The 17155-nt window shown below is 47.1% G+C and overlaps 1 long non-coding RNA gene across 1 annotated transcript; it reads right to left on the bottom strand.

Annotated features, from left to right (window-relative positions):
• Positions 1–4945: 4945 nt before the first annotated feature.
• Positions 4946–10215, bottom strand: LOC130923832 (uncharacterized). The gene is made up of 6 exons (XR_009064791.1): positions 9652–10215; positions 6973–7288; positions 6084–6158; positions 5843–5977; positions 5377–5748; positions 4946–5282 (listed from the first exon to the last, which is right to left on the bottom strand). It is a non-coding gene; the product is annotated as an uncharacterized LOC130923832 (long non-coding RNA).
• Between the last annotated feature and the right edge of the window lie 6940 nt (positions 10216–17155).

Here is a 17155-nt window from a genome sequence, read left to right as displayed (position 1 = left end):
GCAGGAACTGGCGGGATAGGGCATCTGGCTTGACATTACGTGCCCCTGAGATATAGGAGAGAGAGAAATTAAAACGTTCCAAAAACATAGATCCTCCGGGCAGCCTTGAGGTACTCCAGGTTTTTGTGATCAGTCAAAACGATGAAAGGCTGGCGAGCTCCCTCCAGCAGGTGCCGCCACTCCTCCAGGGCAAGTTTAACAGCCAGCAACTCGCGGTCCCCAATGCTATAGTTTTGCTCGGCGGGGGTTAGTCTGCGGGAGAAAAATGCACTGGGGTGCACCTTGCCATCGCCAGTCTGTCGTTGGGACAAGACTGCTCCCACGCCCATTTCAGAGGCATCCACCTCCACAATGAACTGTAAGGCAAGGTCAGGATGTGCCAGCACGGGGGCTGAAGTAAAGCATTGCTTAAGGTACCTGAAGGCAGCGTCAGCAGAGTCAGACCAGCGAAACGGTGAAACGGTCGATGTGAGGGCCGTTAGCGGTGCTGCGACCCTGCTGTAATTCCTGATGAACCCCCGATAAAAGTTTGCGAACCCGAGGAAACGTTGGAGTTGTTTCCGATCGGTGGGCCGTGGCCACTCTACCACTGCGGTTAGCTTACCAGGGTCCATGCGGAGTTCACCCTTGGCAATGACGTAGCCCAGGAATTTGGTCTCTGGGACGTGGAACTCGCACTTTTCTGCCTTCACAAACAGACGGTTTTCCAGGAGTCTTTGGAGCACCTGGCGTACGTGCTGCTCGTGCTCTGTGAGGTTAGGAGAGAAAATCAGGATGTCATCAAGATAAACAAAAACAAACCTGTTGATCATGTCTCTCAGCACGTCATTGACCAGGTTCTGGAAAACCGCCGGGGCATTAGTGAGTCCAAAAGGCATGACGAGATACTCAAAATGGCCCAGGGGAGTGTTAAACGCGGTCTTCCACTCATCTCCCTCTCTGATACGGACCAGATGATAAGCGCTGCGTAGGTCGAGCTTGGTGAATATACGCGCGCCATGGAGGGGTGTGAACGCCGAGTCCATCAGGGGGAGTGGGTACGTGTTCTTAATGGTGATTTTGTTGAGGCCACGGAAATCAATGATGGGCCTCAATGTGCCATCCTTTTTCCCCACAAAGAAGAGGCCGGCGCCGACCGGGGATGAGGACGGACGAATTATACCTGTGGCCAAGGACTCTGATATAGGACTGCAGCACCTCCCTCTCAGCTTCCGAGATCTTATAAATGCGCTCCTTTGGCAGGGCGGCGCCAGGAAGTAGGTCTATGGCACAGTCATAAGGGCGGTGGGGGGGCAGGGCCACTGCTCGGTCTTTACTGAAGACTAGGCTCAGGTCATGGTAGCACTCAGGGACTGATGAGAGGTCTAGCTGGTCTGGGTTCTGGACAGGATAGGCCGGAGCTAGGGCAGATTTTAAACAATTTTTATGGCAAAAGGCACTCCATGCAGTGAGCTTGGGATGGGTCCAATCCTCCGCTGGGCTGTGAGTCTTGAGCCAGGGTAGGCCAAGAACCAGCGGCGTGTGAGGGCAATCGATTACTAATAGACTGAGTACCTCTTGGTGGTTACCCGATAGAAGAAGGTGGACAGGGTCGGTTTGCTCCCCCACACTAAACAGCACCTGTCCATTGAGTGCGATGGTCTTTAACGGGACAGGTAACGAGCGCGTTCCGACGCCCAGCTGTTTCACCAACCTGCGATCAATAAAACTTTGATCAGCACCACAATCAACAAAAGCCTTCACTCTGCAGGACTGGTCTTTCCAAGTAAGTGTGGCGGGGAGCTGGAGCCGAGCTGAGGAATTGTTAAACGCATGACTCACCAGTATTTCCTCACCTACTGGTGAGCCTGCCCGTTTCCCGGACGCACCGGACAATGGCGGAGGAAATGCCCTGCTTGGCCACAGTAGATGCATAGCTGGGCAGCGAGCCTACGTGTGCGTTCCTCCTCAGTGAGCCTGGCTCTCCCTAGCTGCATGGGCTCGGGGCTCTCAGCAGAGGGCAGTGTAGAGGCGACGATGTGTGGGGAATACCCGGAAGTAGGGGCCATACTCTGGGCAGCGGGACAGTGAAACTTGAAAGGCGGCGGCTCGCTGCGTTGACGTCGTCTTTCGCGAAGTCGATTGTCGATTCGAATCGAACGATCGATGAGCTGATCGAGATTCCCTGGCTCGTCCCTGGAAGCCAACTCGTCCTTGAGCGATTCGCTGAGTGCGCCGGTGAAGACCTCTTGAAGCGCGGCGTCGTTGAATTGGCTCTCAGCTGCAAGCGTGCGGAACTCCACGGAGAACTCTGCGACGCTGCGCCCCCCCTGACGGATGGACATTAGGCGTTTGGCGGCTTCCTTACCACGGACCGGGTGGTCGAAAACTTTGCGCATCTCGGCTGTGAAGCAGTCATATGAGGCGCACGCCGCCGAGCCCTTGTCCCACTCAGCTGTGGCCCAGGCTAAAGCTGGACCGCGAAGGCACCCGATCAGGTAAGCGATCTTGGCCCGCTCGCTGCCGTATGTTTGTGGCTGTTGATCGAACACGAGACCGCACTGCACTAAAAAGGCACGACAAGAGCCCAAGTCGCCATCGTAGGGGGCAGGGGGTGGCACGTGCGGCTCGCGAGGCGTTGGGGAGATGAAGTCTCGGCGGGGTGGTGACGTCGGATGCAGGGGAAGCGGCGTGAACTGCGCCTGGAGAGACTGTAGTGCCTCAGAAATTTCTCCTACCTTTTGGTAAAGATATTCGAGGGCTTGAGCGTGTCGATCAACGGCGGGGGGTGACGGGGAAGCATAACTCGGATCCATGTCCGCGGGGTCCGTGATGGCCAGACCAAGCTGTTAGGGTGCGCTGGGAAGTGGACCCCAAAGCAGACAAGGGTGGCTGTGGTGATTTTCAAAAGTTTATTTGAGCACAAGTCGCAGCACCGCACGTGCACTTGGCGTGTAGCTGGCAGGTGTTGACAGGAGCTCAATCAGGCGTCGGTACAATTCAGGGAGCAGGCACGGGGAATCCTGGGACGGAACAAGAGGTCTGATTAGCCGGGTAAGAATTAATGTGGTAAATACCTGAATGCTGGACTTCACTGACGGGATTACTGAAAGTTTGGTCTGGCGACGAGCGGCAACGACGAGCTGGCTTATAAAGGCGGCTGATTTCGATGGCTTGCAGCTGTCGGCGTCTACGCCCGTCTGGTCTCCCAGCCTGCAATCAAGGAGCCCTAACACAATACACTTTACAACCACCTTACAGTCTTTTGGGGCCTCCTCCCACGTGAAGTGCAATCGAACTCTGGCGACACCTGCATGCAACGTTGACGCCCTGGGTCAAACATTAGGGTCAAGGGTCAAAGGTCAGGAGCGATGCGGCCTCTGTCTTCAAATTGCAAAAAGTTGACTGATTTGTAGCATTCTGCCCTACTGTTAAAGACGCTCTCTCTGATTGGTCATCAGTCCAGAGTGTGGGGTGGTACCCCAACCCTGCTCTGATTGGCCAGTTCTTCCGGTCTGCAATCTGTGACCGAACCCACTCGGATTGAACATCCCCTCCAGGGTGGCAGCTATGAGTTTTTTGTAAAACAGTTTATGAATGAGTTGAAAGTGTATTTAAACAATGAGCACTAATTCCAGTTACTTACTGCACTTTAGGCCCACATAGTCTAGTCAAATCATTTTCTCCATCTTGTTTTGCGCGTTAAAGACTAACAGATGAATGTGAGATTATCCCACTTACTTACTTCAGTAAATATTGCCATTTGTTCTTATTAAGCACATACATCTAAACGTTGGTCATTTTTTACCTAAATCAAGAAAAATCTGCTTTCAAATAATGTTTTGAACCATATTTATTCTGGAATTAAGAATATTTATAACATTTCAAAGCTTTTTAAATTTATTTTAAGGAGGTGTGTTTTTGGCCAATGTAAAAGAATCCTAAATGCCTTTGTTAGGTGAATTTTCCCCCGCAGAATATATAAAATACGTATACACAGATGAGCTCATTCATTCATATTTTAGGTCCATTTGTGTGTTGTCTTTTCTGTGGTAGTTGCAGGCGGTTGAATACGGCTGTTTGAATGTTAGAATAGAATAGGCTCTGTCATTCAAATAGTACAATGACATTAAAAATAGCAACACCCTATTAGTGCATCACACAATAAATTAATGTCAATAGTACATAAATAAATAATATACACTAGTACTACCTAAAAATAAATTTAAGTGTACGAAGGAGGTAGTGTTGATGTTAAAATAAATAAAATGATAGCCGACTCCTGAACTAGGCCAATAGCAAACTGCAATATGCAAGTGTTAATCAGATATACAAGTGTTAAGAAACTAGTATTCCATTAGAAGTAAGTTACTAGGTTTTAAATTTTCATTCACGATGTCATTCTGCCCAACAGGTAACAAGTTAACTCTGGGTGGCCTTGGCATCTTTCCATTCTGCAGGGTGGTTGAGCATCTGTTCAGAGGCTGCGGGAGGGCGGGACCAAAGTTCGACGTTGTTTCCTTCAAGTGGCGTCGTGGTCCGAAGCGCAGCATTATAGATTTCTTCATTACTGTTTTAGCTGTTGTGTTGTCTTGGCCTATTTTTTCCCCACTTTCAATTATGGGCATTTGGACTTTTCCCAATTTCTGTATGCCTTAAATGTATTTGTTATTACACTCAAATTCCAGTTTTTTTTTTCTTGTATTTAAATAAAGGAGATATAGTACACAGTAAAAGTTAAGCAGCCTGTATTGAGTCTTAAATAAGTTTAATGATAAGCAAGTGTTTTGCAGATATTGACGTGTTGAGAAATAAGGACTAGGTTTTTAATTTTCTGTGAGCACTCATTGGGAAAGTGCACAATATACAGGACTATATGCTATGCCGAGCAATATGGTTATTTGTGTGTGTAAAAAGAAGTAGCTGAGACATGAAGTACATCTCAATATGTTTTATTTTACAAGGTCATTGACCGCCTCCTTAAAATTTACAAAGTTTTCAAAAGACCTGCCAGAAAGTCCTTTGGACGTGGACGCCTTGACCATGTAGGTCTTTTTTTTTTTTTTTTTTTATCAATATTTTTTGTGACCCTGTGCAGATTGGGCAAAAAGCGCACAGGCGCGTAGTATTTTACATTGCCAGTCTTCATCATCACCTTGTGGTGGTGGTGCTTGTTGTTGTGCTGCTGCTACTGCTGCTGAAGATGGTGTATTTGCTACAGCAGGTCATGTTGATAATGCTGCTAATGCTGATGCACAAGCTGACGTGAGGGGCGTAGCTGGTGCAACTTTGCCTTTAGCTTGCTACAGAACAAAAAATAAATATCACGGGTAAGCCCTGAAATGCATTAAAACACTGGCAAAGGAAATTATGTTATTTTTTTATCGACCTACTGACCTCCTCCTCCTTTGTGAGGATGTACAGTCGAAATCGCTTAACGTGACATTGATGTCCTACTCTGTCATCAGTAGCCACTGACGCACGAAGCAGAAGGCTTCCTGGACCATCTTCCATTCTTCTGCGCTTTTGGCGAGATCGTTACGGAAGAACTTGGAGAGGTCATAAAACTGCCACATCTCCTCGAACGTGAAGGACCGGAAGCTGCCATGCCCGCAGATGGCCCGGTCGATGTTCTGCTCCAAGTGGCATGACACCGGAGGGAACATATCCACGTAGCGTAGAAGCTGCTCCTTCAGCCACCACTCCCCAGTTTTGGTGTCGCACCTTCCCATCTGTCGTCGCCTCTCCTTCACGTGGCTATCGAGGAGACTTTTTAAGAGAGCATGCAGTAGTTGTTTTAAACTGATTTTTTAATTTTCTTTTGGGTAACAAAGACACACATCAATTTCTTATTTATACTCACTACTTGACATAGCAGACATCTTCCTCCATAAGCCACAGAAGGTCTTGCCTTTGTATTTCCCAAAGGTCACCGTGAGCTGGCCAAGGATCTGCTGGTCTGTTGGAGCTGCGGTGACGGCATGGCAGTTTTTCCTAGCTGTCAGGCGTAAAAAAACATCAGACAAGAAGAAATAATGTAGTTCAATTCATTTTTTAAATGAAGGAGATGTTGTTGTTTTTTTAAAAGGCATCCAGAACAATACCTTGTTTGTACATGTACTTCTCAGGCGCAGTTTAGGCAGCAAAGCATGGTGGCCGGTCATCGCTTCTGATGTACACTGAGAAACACAAAGGCAAGTGTCAACACAAAAAAGCAGGACATGACACGGAGGAAAAATTCTAGATGATAGTAATAATAAAATTGCATTTTTGTTGGTTGTGAAGACGATGCCTCCATTCCTAGCTGGCAATTAGAAAAACAAAAATGACGATGTTCAGAGATGCTAAAATGTTGAGAGGGGTGTCTTGAGTTCATCTAATTCCCAAATTCCAAATAAAAACGAACTTATTGGGGAAAGTGCAAAATTGGCCCACTTACAAAATGATGACGTCTATGTAGTACAGTATGTAGAAAGTGACCTTATCCAACATTGGGGCTTCTTCCCCTTCACATGGAAGAATCATGTTTATGGGTATGGTTCCCTTTTAAGATCTTATACTTCTGACAAACATTTCCGATGACCCTTTCAACATGGATTCTCAAATGTGCTGACAGCGGCTTTTTGTAAATGCTGGGAGTTTGACATCTGAACACTACATGCCCACACATTCTTGTATGTCAAAACCTCTGTCAGCCAAGACATTGTCCCCAGGTAACAAATATTTAAAAAACAAAAAAATCACTGTTCAGGGTTATATGTTTGTCACTTGTACGCCCTCCCCAGCCTTTTGATAAGAAACAAATGGCTCCCTTGGGTGTAATACATATTAAATACTTCATAGTGTGGTGGTGCTTGTAGCTGGAAAACATTTGGGCACGTGCTTTCAGATTTGATGAGTTTTCTGTGAAAATTTCAAAACGGTCAATAATCACAGTCTGTGTCACATCCTGATTGGTGTTGTGCGTCTCATCCTCCGTGATTAGCTGATCACCTTTTTCTCCAGCTTCATGTGTCCCCTCTTCAGTCTGTAGCTGACCACTTTCTTCTCCAGCGTCAGGTGTCCCTTCCTCATTCTGTTGGTGACTGTTTATTTCACCAGGCTCAGATGGTCCCTCCTTGGTCTGCAGCTCTTCAATGTTTGCATCCTGCTGGACCCCCATCTCTGGTGCTTGCAGTGTCTCTTTCCGTAGCTGCTCACGTTCGTCTTGCAGAGCGTGCAGTGTTTGTCGGTGTAACAGATGTGTGTCCCAGATGTAGGGGTGGTGCCCAGTCTGGGTCAGTCTCCCTCATTTCATAAGCTGGTTCACCTGCAATCACAGGTTTTATTTAGAAAGCTAGGCAAGATTGGATATTTCCATGGCATTTCACTTTCGTAAACACTTAATCAGACATGCTACCATCCCATCAGATCATCAGAATTTATAAATCAAGCCGGATGCAACGGACAGGACGTGAAAAGTGGACATGTCCGGGCAAAGAGGACGTTTGGTCATCCAAGCAAACAGTCATGGCCGATAAAAACTAGATCACGATTGTGTACGATCGGGGAAAAAAACGGACCCAAGAAGACATCATCACAACTGTTTCTCCACCAAGCATTGTGAGGAATGTTCACAGTCTATGTGCAGCGACATTAATTCACTTTACAACGCATACTCACATCATCAATGAAGGAGCCGACGTACACTGCTGGCCAAAAGTATTGGCACCCATGCAATTCTGTCAGTTAATGCTCAATTTCTCCCAGAAAATGATTGCAATTACAAATGCTTTGTTAGTACTGCTTTGTCATGTACGTGTACAATCATTTAGTTTATTTTTTTTTTGTCTGTGAATTTCAATCTGTTTGTCACTAGTAAACATACACTCCATTTGAACAAGGAGGGGGACAGCGAATACGTTCGTTCGCTTCCAGCCCTTCCAGTTCAAATGGAGTGGAGGTTTAAGTGCTGTCAATGGCAACACTTGGTCACTTTTCAGTTTTAGTCGATTTCAGCGACGCCGTTGGACAAAAGCGGTGGTGTTTTGCCTTAAGGCAGACACACACCCAAATAGTGCTGTAAAATCACGATGGTCGCCTGCAGATGGATAAAACATTTGTTTCCAGCGGCTGTGTGAAGGATTAAAAGTAACAAGGTAATGAATCCAGTTGTGGCTAAACAATAGGATTGGATCAAGGCCGGCCCAGCCTATACGCAGACTATGCAGCTGCTTAGGGCCCCTGACCACTCGGGGGCGGGGCCCCAATCTGGAAACCTCATTTTATAGGTTGTTAATAGGGCATCGTGAATAATGTGGGGCGCATTGCCGTTGATCCATGCAAACATCCATTTTCTTGTCATTACAATCTGGCAACCTGGGGAGTGACGTTAAACCTGCTTTGCGATGATTGGTGCTCAAACTTGCTTGGAAAATAGATGCACGGATATGTGGAAGAGAATTTATCCCTCTGGAGCAGAGAAAGGAAAGAAGAAAATCGTAGAAGAAAAGAAACAACAGTATAGTGCTGCAACGATTAATCGATGAACTCGAGTATTCGATTAGAAAAAACATTCGAATTAAATGTTGTTGCTTTGAGTATTTGTTTAATGAAAGTGGCATTGTAATGGTTTATTTTGAAATTGTTTGCATTTACTTTTATTGATTAGGGTGGATGCACTGCCCTCTGGTCTGCCTCTTTTTACATGGCTGAATCCAACTGCTCCCTGTTAAGACCAACGTGAGCTAAGTTTTTGTTTGAGCTAATGTTTTTTTAATGTATTCATAATTTAGTTTATAGGTATATTTAGCCGTTTTTTGTGGGAATATGTGTCTGAATCATTTGTTAAGAGCATTGTGAAAAAAACTTCAGCATTTTATAGCATTTAAGCTAGCTGACTTTTTCTATGCAAGTTAGCCAATTGTTCTTTTGTTGTACATAGATCCTCATTAAAAAAAAAAAAAAAAAAAATTATACTCTTTGAGGCTGAGCTCAGGTATTTTAATTTTTCATGTTTCTAATCCGATTACTCGAATATTCCAACTGACTGGTCCATCAATTAATCGATTACTAAAATATTCTATAGCTGCAGCCCTACAACAGTATCGCGGTAATTGAGCATGTTGTTTATGTTGTTGTTGTTGTTGTGCAAGACACTCCGACTTGAACGCTGTTGTCAGCTGAGCTTGTCAATATGTCGTACTGGTAATTGCCATTAGCTGCAGGGCAAAAGCCTGGAGCGAATCAAGTAAAGCGGAGCAAGCTGTCACCTGTCGGCAACGGCAAATGTACGGCTTCCGCTGATTGTAGTAAAACGAAATATTGGCATAATATGCATTTGGACTGGAGAGCGTAGATATAGTCATTTCATTTATATCGGACATTATTATCAAGTAGTATACCAATCAGAAAAAGGTTTGGCGCCATCTACTGTAAGTACTGACAATCATTTGGGGTGAGAAGTTTGAAGTATGCAGTGCAACAAAATCTGATTAATATACAAAATGTGGACGTATGGGTTGGATTGCATGTATGGGTTTCACAGTACTCTGTGACGAAATGGTGGGCCAAAAATATGGGCCCCTTGGCATTTTGCTTAGGGCCCCCAAGTGGCCTGGGCCGGCCCTGCGTGCAAGTGCATCCAATCCACGGGGGACAGACGAGATGGCAGCCCAGACTCAGCAACCTCACCTGCACCTGGCCGAGCTCACAGCCGCCCAGTTCATCGACATCTGGAAACACTTTGACGTGGATGGTCAGTGACTTTTGCTCTTTTTTTTTTCCCTTCCATCAGAAGTTCATTTCTTAAAAAGAGAAAATGTGTTAACTATTAAACATTCATTTTCTTGACTTGGAGTGAAAGATTTTGCAATTTTAATCCTATATAGGGCACTCATTTTTACACAACGTTTGGTTGCCATTGACGGCACCAGACGTCCATATCCATTTTGGCTAGGAGAGGCTAGCAGCGAATGACTACTGCCAACCCTTCCAGTCAAAATGAATTGGATGTCTAGTGTCGCCACTGACACTGAAAGATGAGCATTCACAACCATTCTTTCCAGTTTAAACGAGTTGGATGTCTACAGCTGTCAATAGCAGGCAATGAGTAAAATACTAAGAAGAACAAAAAGATCGACTTTGGAGTCTTATTGGAGATCATAACACATCCATCCATCCATCCATTATCTTCCGCTTGTTCCAGGGTCGGGTCGCGGGGGCAGCAGCTTTAACAGGGAAGCCCAGACTTCCCTCTCCCCAGCCACTTCAACCAGCTCCTCCGGCGGGATCCCAAGGCGTTCCCAGGCCAGCCGAGAGACATAGTCTCTCCAGCATGTCCTGGGTCGTCCCCGGGGCCTCCCGCCGGTGGGACATACCCGGAACACCTCTCCAGGGAGGCGTCCGGGAGGCATCCGGACCAGATGCCCGAGCCACCTCAGCTGGCTCCTCTCTACGCGGAGGAGTAGCAGCTCGACGCCGAGTCCCTCCCGGATGACCGAGCTTCTCACCCTACCTCTAAGGGAGAGCCCGGACACCCTGCGGAGGAAACTCATTTCGGCCGCTTGTATCCGGGATCTTGTTCTTTCGGTCACGACCCAAAGCTCGTGACCATAGGTGAGGGTAGGAACGTAGATCGACTGGTAAATCGAGAGCTTTGCCTTTCGGCTCAGCTCCTTCTTCACCACTACGGACCGGTGCAGAGTCCGCATTACTGCAGACGCCGCACCGATTCGCCTGTCGATCTCCCGCTCCCTCCTACCGTCACTCGTGAACAAGACCCCAAGATACTTGAACTCCTCCACTTGGGGCAGTATCTCATCCCCGACCCGGAGAGGGCACTCCACCCTTTTCCGACTGAGGACCTTGGTCTCGGATTTGGAGGTGCTGATCTTCATCCCAACTGCTTCACACTCAGCTGCGAACCGCTCCAGTGAGAGTTGGAGGTCACGGCTTGATGAAGCCAACAGCACTAAATCATCTGCAAAAAGCAGAGATTCAATGCTGAGGTCACCAAACCGGACCCCCTCAACGCTTCGGCTGCGCCTAGAAATTCTGTCCATAAAAATTATGAACAAAATCGGTGACAAAGGGCAGCCTTGGCGGAGTCCAACCCTCACTGGGAACGAATTCGACTTACTGCCGACAATGCGGACCAAACTCTGACACCGGTCGTACAGGGACCGAACAGCCCTTACCAAGGGGCTCGGTACCCCGTACTCCCGGAGCACCCCCCACAGGACTCCCCGAGGCACACGGTCGAACGCCTTCTCCAGATCCACAAAACACATGTAGACTGATCGGGCGAACTCCCATGCACCCTCGAGGACCCTGCCGAGGGTGTAGAGCTGGTCCACTGTTCCACGGCCGGGACGAAAACCACACTGCTCCTCCTGAATCCGAGATTCGGCTTCTCGGCAGACTCTCCTCTCCAGCACCCCTGAATAGACTTTACCAGGGAGGCTGAGGAGTGTGATCCCTCTATGATTGGAACACACCCTCCGGTCCCCCTTCTTAAAAAGGGGGACCACCACCCCGGTCTGCCAATCCAAAGGCACTGTCCCCGATGTCCACGCGATGTTGTAGAGACGTGTCAGCCACGACACCCCTACAACATCCAGAGCCTTCAGGAACTCCGGGCGGATCTCATCTACCCCCGGAGCCTTGCCACCGAGGAGCTTTCCAACCGCCTCAGTGACTTCAACCCCAGAGATCGAAGAGCCCACTACGGAGTCCCCAGACTCTGCTTCCTCAAAGGAAGGCGTGTCGGTGGAATTGAGGAGGGCCTCGAAGTATTCTCCCCACCGGCTCACGACGTCCCGAGTGGAGGTCAGCAGTACACCATCTTCACTATACACAGTGTTAATGGTGCACTGCTTTCCCCTCCTCAGGCGCCGGATGGTGGACCAGAATTTCCTCGAAGCCGTCCGGAAGTCGTTTTCCATGGCCTCGCCGAACTCCTCCCATGTCCGGGTTTTTGCCTCGGCGACCGCCGAAGCCGCAGTCCGCTTGGCCAGCCGGTACCTGTCAGCTGCCTCCGGAGTCCCACAGGCCAAAAAGGCCCGATAGGCCTCCTTCTTCAGCTTGACGGCATCCCTTACCGCTGGTGTCCACCAGCGGGTTCGGGGATTGCCGCCACGACAGGCACCAACCACCTTACGGCCACAGCTCTGATCAGCCGCCTCAACAATGGAGGTGCGGAACATGGCCCACTCGGACTCAATGTTCCCCACCTCCCCCGGGACAAGGGAGAAGTTCTGCTGGAGGTGGGTGTTGAAACTCTTTCTGACAGGGGATTCTGCCAGACGTTCCCAGCAGACCCTCACAATACGTTTGGGCCTGCCAGGTCTGGCCAGCATCTTCCCCCGCCATCGGAGCCAACACACCACCAGGTGGTGATCAGTTGACAGCTCCGCCCCTCTCTTCACCCGAGTGTCCAAAACATGCGGCCGCAAGTCCGATGACACGATTACGAAGTCGATCATCGAACTGCGGCCTAGGGTGTCCTGGTGCCAAGTGCACATATGGACACCCCTATGTTTGAACATGGTGTTCGTTATAGACAAACCGTGACGAGCACAGAAGTCCAATATCAGAACACCACTTGGGTTCTGATCGGGGGGGCCGTTCCTCCCAATCACGCCCCTGCAGGTCTCACTGTCATTGCCCACGTGAGCGTTGAAGTCCCCCAGTAGAATGAGGGAGTCCCCAGAGGGGGCGCTCTCTAGCACACCCTCCAAGGACTCCAAAAAGGGTGGGTATTCTGAACTGCTGTTCGGTGCATAAGCGCAAACAACAGTAAGAACCCGTCCCCCCACACGAAGGCGGAGGGAGGCTACCCTCTCGTCTACCGGGGTAAACTCCAACGTACAGGCGCCAAGCCGGGGGGCAATAAGTATGCCCACACCTGCCCTGCGCCTCTCACCATGGGCAACTCCAGAGTGGAAGAGAGTCCAACCCCTCTCGAGAGGATTGGTACCAGAACCCAAGCTGTGTGTGGAGGAGAGTCCGACTATATCTAGTCGGAACTAGTCGGAGAGGTGACATTCCATGTCCCAAGAGTTAGCTTCAGCAGCTGGGGGTCGGACCGCCAAGGCCCCCGCCTTTGGCTGCCGCCCAACTCCCTACGCACCCGACCCCTTTGGCCCCTCCCACAGGTGGTGAGCCCATGGGAAGGGGAACCCACGTTGCCTTTTCGGGCTGAGCACGGCCGGGCCCCATGGGGACAGCCCCGGCCACCAGACGCTTGCCTTCGAGCCCCACCTCCAGGCCTGGCTCCAGAGGGGGGGCCCGGTAACCCGCGTCCGGGCGAGGGAAACTGGGGTTCATTAATGTTGCTCATCATAAGGGGTCTTTTTGAGCCATACTTTGTCTGGCCTCTCACCTAGGACCTGTTTGCCATTGGTGACCCAACCAGGGGCTTAAAGCCCCAGACAACATAGCTACTAGGATCATTGAGACACGCAAACCCCTCCACCACGATAAGGTGATGACTCACGGGGGGGGGGGGATCATAACCACAGTGTGTAAATAAATGACATTTTTGATCTATAAAATTAGTTGATTTCATGTGCTCGTTAGTAGGTCAGAATAAGGTTGGATATCGGCCAACTGTTGTAGTCGCACCTCCCGTTTTCATGGGATTACCTTCTCATGTCATTCAAACCCCCCTCTGACCTCTGTTAAACCAAACCAGTCTTATTCCGAGCCAGTATTAACTCTCACCACAACAGCTTTCTGCTTGCATATATTGTAGGTGGTAAATGCTGGAGAGGACTGCAAGACGTTCCTAATGTTGTTGTGAATTTGGTGATAAGACTTGGCTCAATTTGCTATGGTCAACGATGAGTTGAATCAAGAGCCAATGGACACGCATTGGACCCACTGGCAATTCCAATTTTGTGTTAAGACAAGATTAACACACAGAGCTGCCTCTGAATGATCGTGTTTTTGTGTCATTGACGGCGACAAATGTCCAGTCCATTTGCTAATGGTGAAGTGATAGTCAAATAGCAAAAATAGTGGCGCTTCGATGTACGAGTGACCAGACTCAAGAGTTTTTCGAGGTCTGACCTGAGGTGGTTAAAAGCAAAAGTAGTTATCCAAAACATTCCTCAAGTACAAGTAAAAAATATTCGTTGAAAAGAATACTCTAGTAAGGAGTAACTTTGTCAGTAACTGCTTACAATGTCTTATGAAAAAAAAAAATAATAATAATGTTATATATTTTTTTCTCAGCACAACTTCATCTACTAGTAGATGAACTGTCATTACATTACTGTACTATAACCTATCCGGCCAAAAAGATGACACACAAACCCTCAAATTCAGACCAGAACAACACGATGAAACATCACCCAGAGCATGAGTGCCCTCTAGCGGAGAACAAACATTGTTACCGCTACTTATAACGTATAATGGAGTCAGGTGGTTATTGTTGCGACGTCTCATTGGTACAACTGAGACGGCCACTGTCGGCACCTCTGGCGAGAATAAAGTCAATATGTACAATAAAGACGAAAAATGTAATGACTCTAGTGTAGCCCAAAGTAGTGGCGTAAGAGTTGTGTTTCATCACAAATCTACTCAAGTCAAAGTAAAAAGTATCGCGTGGTAAAACCATAAGGTGGAGTTTGACTTTTCTGGCAAGAGGGGCCAAAAATGTTGATGACCCCGAAACGCAGTGTCAGCAATAAAATCAACTTACACGATATATGCTCCGATAGTAGCTTAGCCCATGCTCGTACATACAGGCACCCCAGCTGTGTGTGTGTCTGCGTGTGTGAGCGTGTGCGTTTTTCTGTCTTACCTCGTGGAGAAGTAGACGCCACATCTGTTTTGGCTATTTCCAGCCAGGAACATAATTTATAATAATACGTTGAAAATGAACTTTTTTTTTTTTTACCTTGTTTCCATTTTTGGGGGTTAACGTCTGAAGTGGAGCCAACTGAAATTCCGCTCACCATTTTGGCGATGCTCTCCGGTGTTTCATGGTCCACATCTTCAGTTCTTGGTTCTCGCTCAGTAGTTGTTGTCGCTTTTGAAAGCTTAGGTTTGAAAAAATGATGTATATCCATCTTGCCTCTTCTGACCTCAAGTGTTTTTTGGGGGGGGCTTAGCAAAGCAAATGACCGTCTCTAAGGTGCTAGTTGTCAGGGAGCGCGGGCGGGCAAGGTGGACCCAAATGCAGGGAAATGTAGGCGAGGCAGATGAATGGTGCAAAAATGATTTAATTAAAGCCAACGAAAAACAAAGTACAAACAAAGGCTGTGATAATCCAAAGAAGGCACTGAGGCAAACAAAAACTGTCACTAACAAAAGACTGCTTTTCAAAAACTCACTTGGAACACAAGGGCTTGGATAGGCGTGAATACTGCTGATGAGAACCTGACATGGACTTTGACGTTGACATAGACACTTACATTGACAATGACGCAACAAGGACTGAAAAGAAACTGGGTGCTTTTATACACACACACATGCAGACAAGGGGTAACGAGACAACGAGGAACAGCTGGGTAATACAGGAGGACTCACTATGTGCAGGCACGACAGGTGAAATCACAGAGACAAGTCACACCCCCGTCTCATCTGGCTAGATGGACCTCTTCTTGTTCCTTTACTCCAATGTATCTTTACGGACTGTAACTTCGCCTGCTAATTCCAGTCCTGGTGCTTCCTGCCTATCTGTCCTGGGAGTGGATCTCTCCTCACTGTGGTACTTCCCAAGGTTTCTCATTTTTTCCCCAAAGACTCTGGAGTTTTTGGAGTTTTTCCTTGCCGACATGGAGGGTCTACGGATGGGGGATGCCCAGGATTCGAAATGTATGTATTCATCTTTATTGCTTCATTTGCTGTTTCTGATTGTGTATCACATTGCCTCTGCAAAGCCCTTTGAGACAACCTTGTTGTGATTTAGGGCTATACGAATAAAATTGAATTGAATAGATATGTCAAGAACACTTGGAATGTTTGACAATAGAGATCTACAATGAAAAAAAGAAAAATATAATTGTCAGTTGAATCTATCAATCACGAGGTTCATGTATTGAGTCCTTCACTGAATGGATGAGCCAATTGTTTTCCACTATTAAGCAAAAAAAAATTCTTCATCTGTGGAGATTTTAATATTGATTCATTATGTATAATGTATAGTATGTCTCTTTACCCAACAATAACTAAACCTTTGAATCGAACAGTGTATCATCTGAACCAATGCACGTAAAAGTTATTATCAGAAGATAAGGATTTATTTTGCATTGATCATTTTGCCTATTAATTAATTAGGTTCATATACATGAGAAATGTGGCCCTTTGCCCCCTTCATCCAATCTGTTTGGTCTAATTAATGTCCCGTCCCCAGCAAAAAGTGTACCTACATGCAGGTTATGCTGTTATATCGTCCCTACGAATGTTGAGACCAAACCTATGCCCTTCCAAAGTAACGCCGGTTTTTGTGGTGAAGGACAGGCGCAAGACCACAAACAGTTTTCATTTCAATCTTATAAAAAAAAAAAAAAAATTAAAAAAAAAAAAAAAAAGAGCTTAGACCAAGAAAAATACAATAGAATATTTAAAAACTAAATTTTGGCCTTAAATAAAATATTCTTTGTTTTTTTTTCACACTTTTTGTTTAGCAATCTGTAATAAATTGATTAAAGTATCAGAATTAAAAGTTTTAAAAACAACTGAATATTTCACTAAAGGTCAGAATTGAATTCTGTGGTTTTGTACACCACTCTTTACTCTCATTTATGTTGCATGAATTATAGAATTGCGACGACCAACACATTGAGGGTGTAGAGCAAATGCATGCTATTTTCTTACTTTTACGTATCGATAATATGTACCGTGTGTGCGTGTTTTGTGAAGAATGCTGATGAGATATGAAATAACCAGTAGCCAATTGAATAAGCTACCGTTTTTGGTTTATATATTTGGAAATCGGACACTAAAGGAGTCAGTGCCTCACCAACCATGAACCTCACCGCACGTCACTGATTTTGATCGTGACTTTGTGAATGCCAGTGGCCTGTACTGTACTGTACTGTACTGAAGTAATCCTGCTTACCAGCGGCTAACCGGAGTTGACGAAACCTGGTTATCTAGTTTGTGGTCAATCAGTGCTACGACGCTAGTTATGAGGTTGATTAGTCGAACCTATGTCAACCCAATCAGAGTTACTGCGCGTTCACAT

Source organism: Corythoichthys intestinalis, chromosome 1 (genome assembly GCF_030265065.1).
Source record: "Corythoichthys intestinalis isolate RoL2023-P3 chromosome 1, ASM3026506v1, whole genome shotgun sequence".
Classification (NCBI taxonomy): Eukaryota; Metazoa; Chordata; class Actinopteri; order Syngnathiformes; family Syngnathidae; genus Corythoichthys; species Corythoichthys intestinalis.
This window is presented reverse-complemented; position numbering and strand designations above follow the sequence as displayed.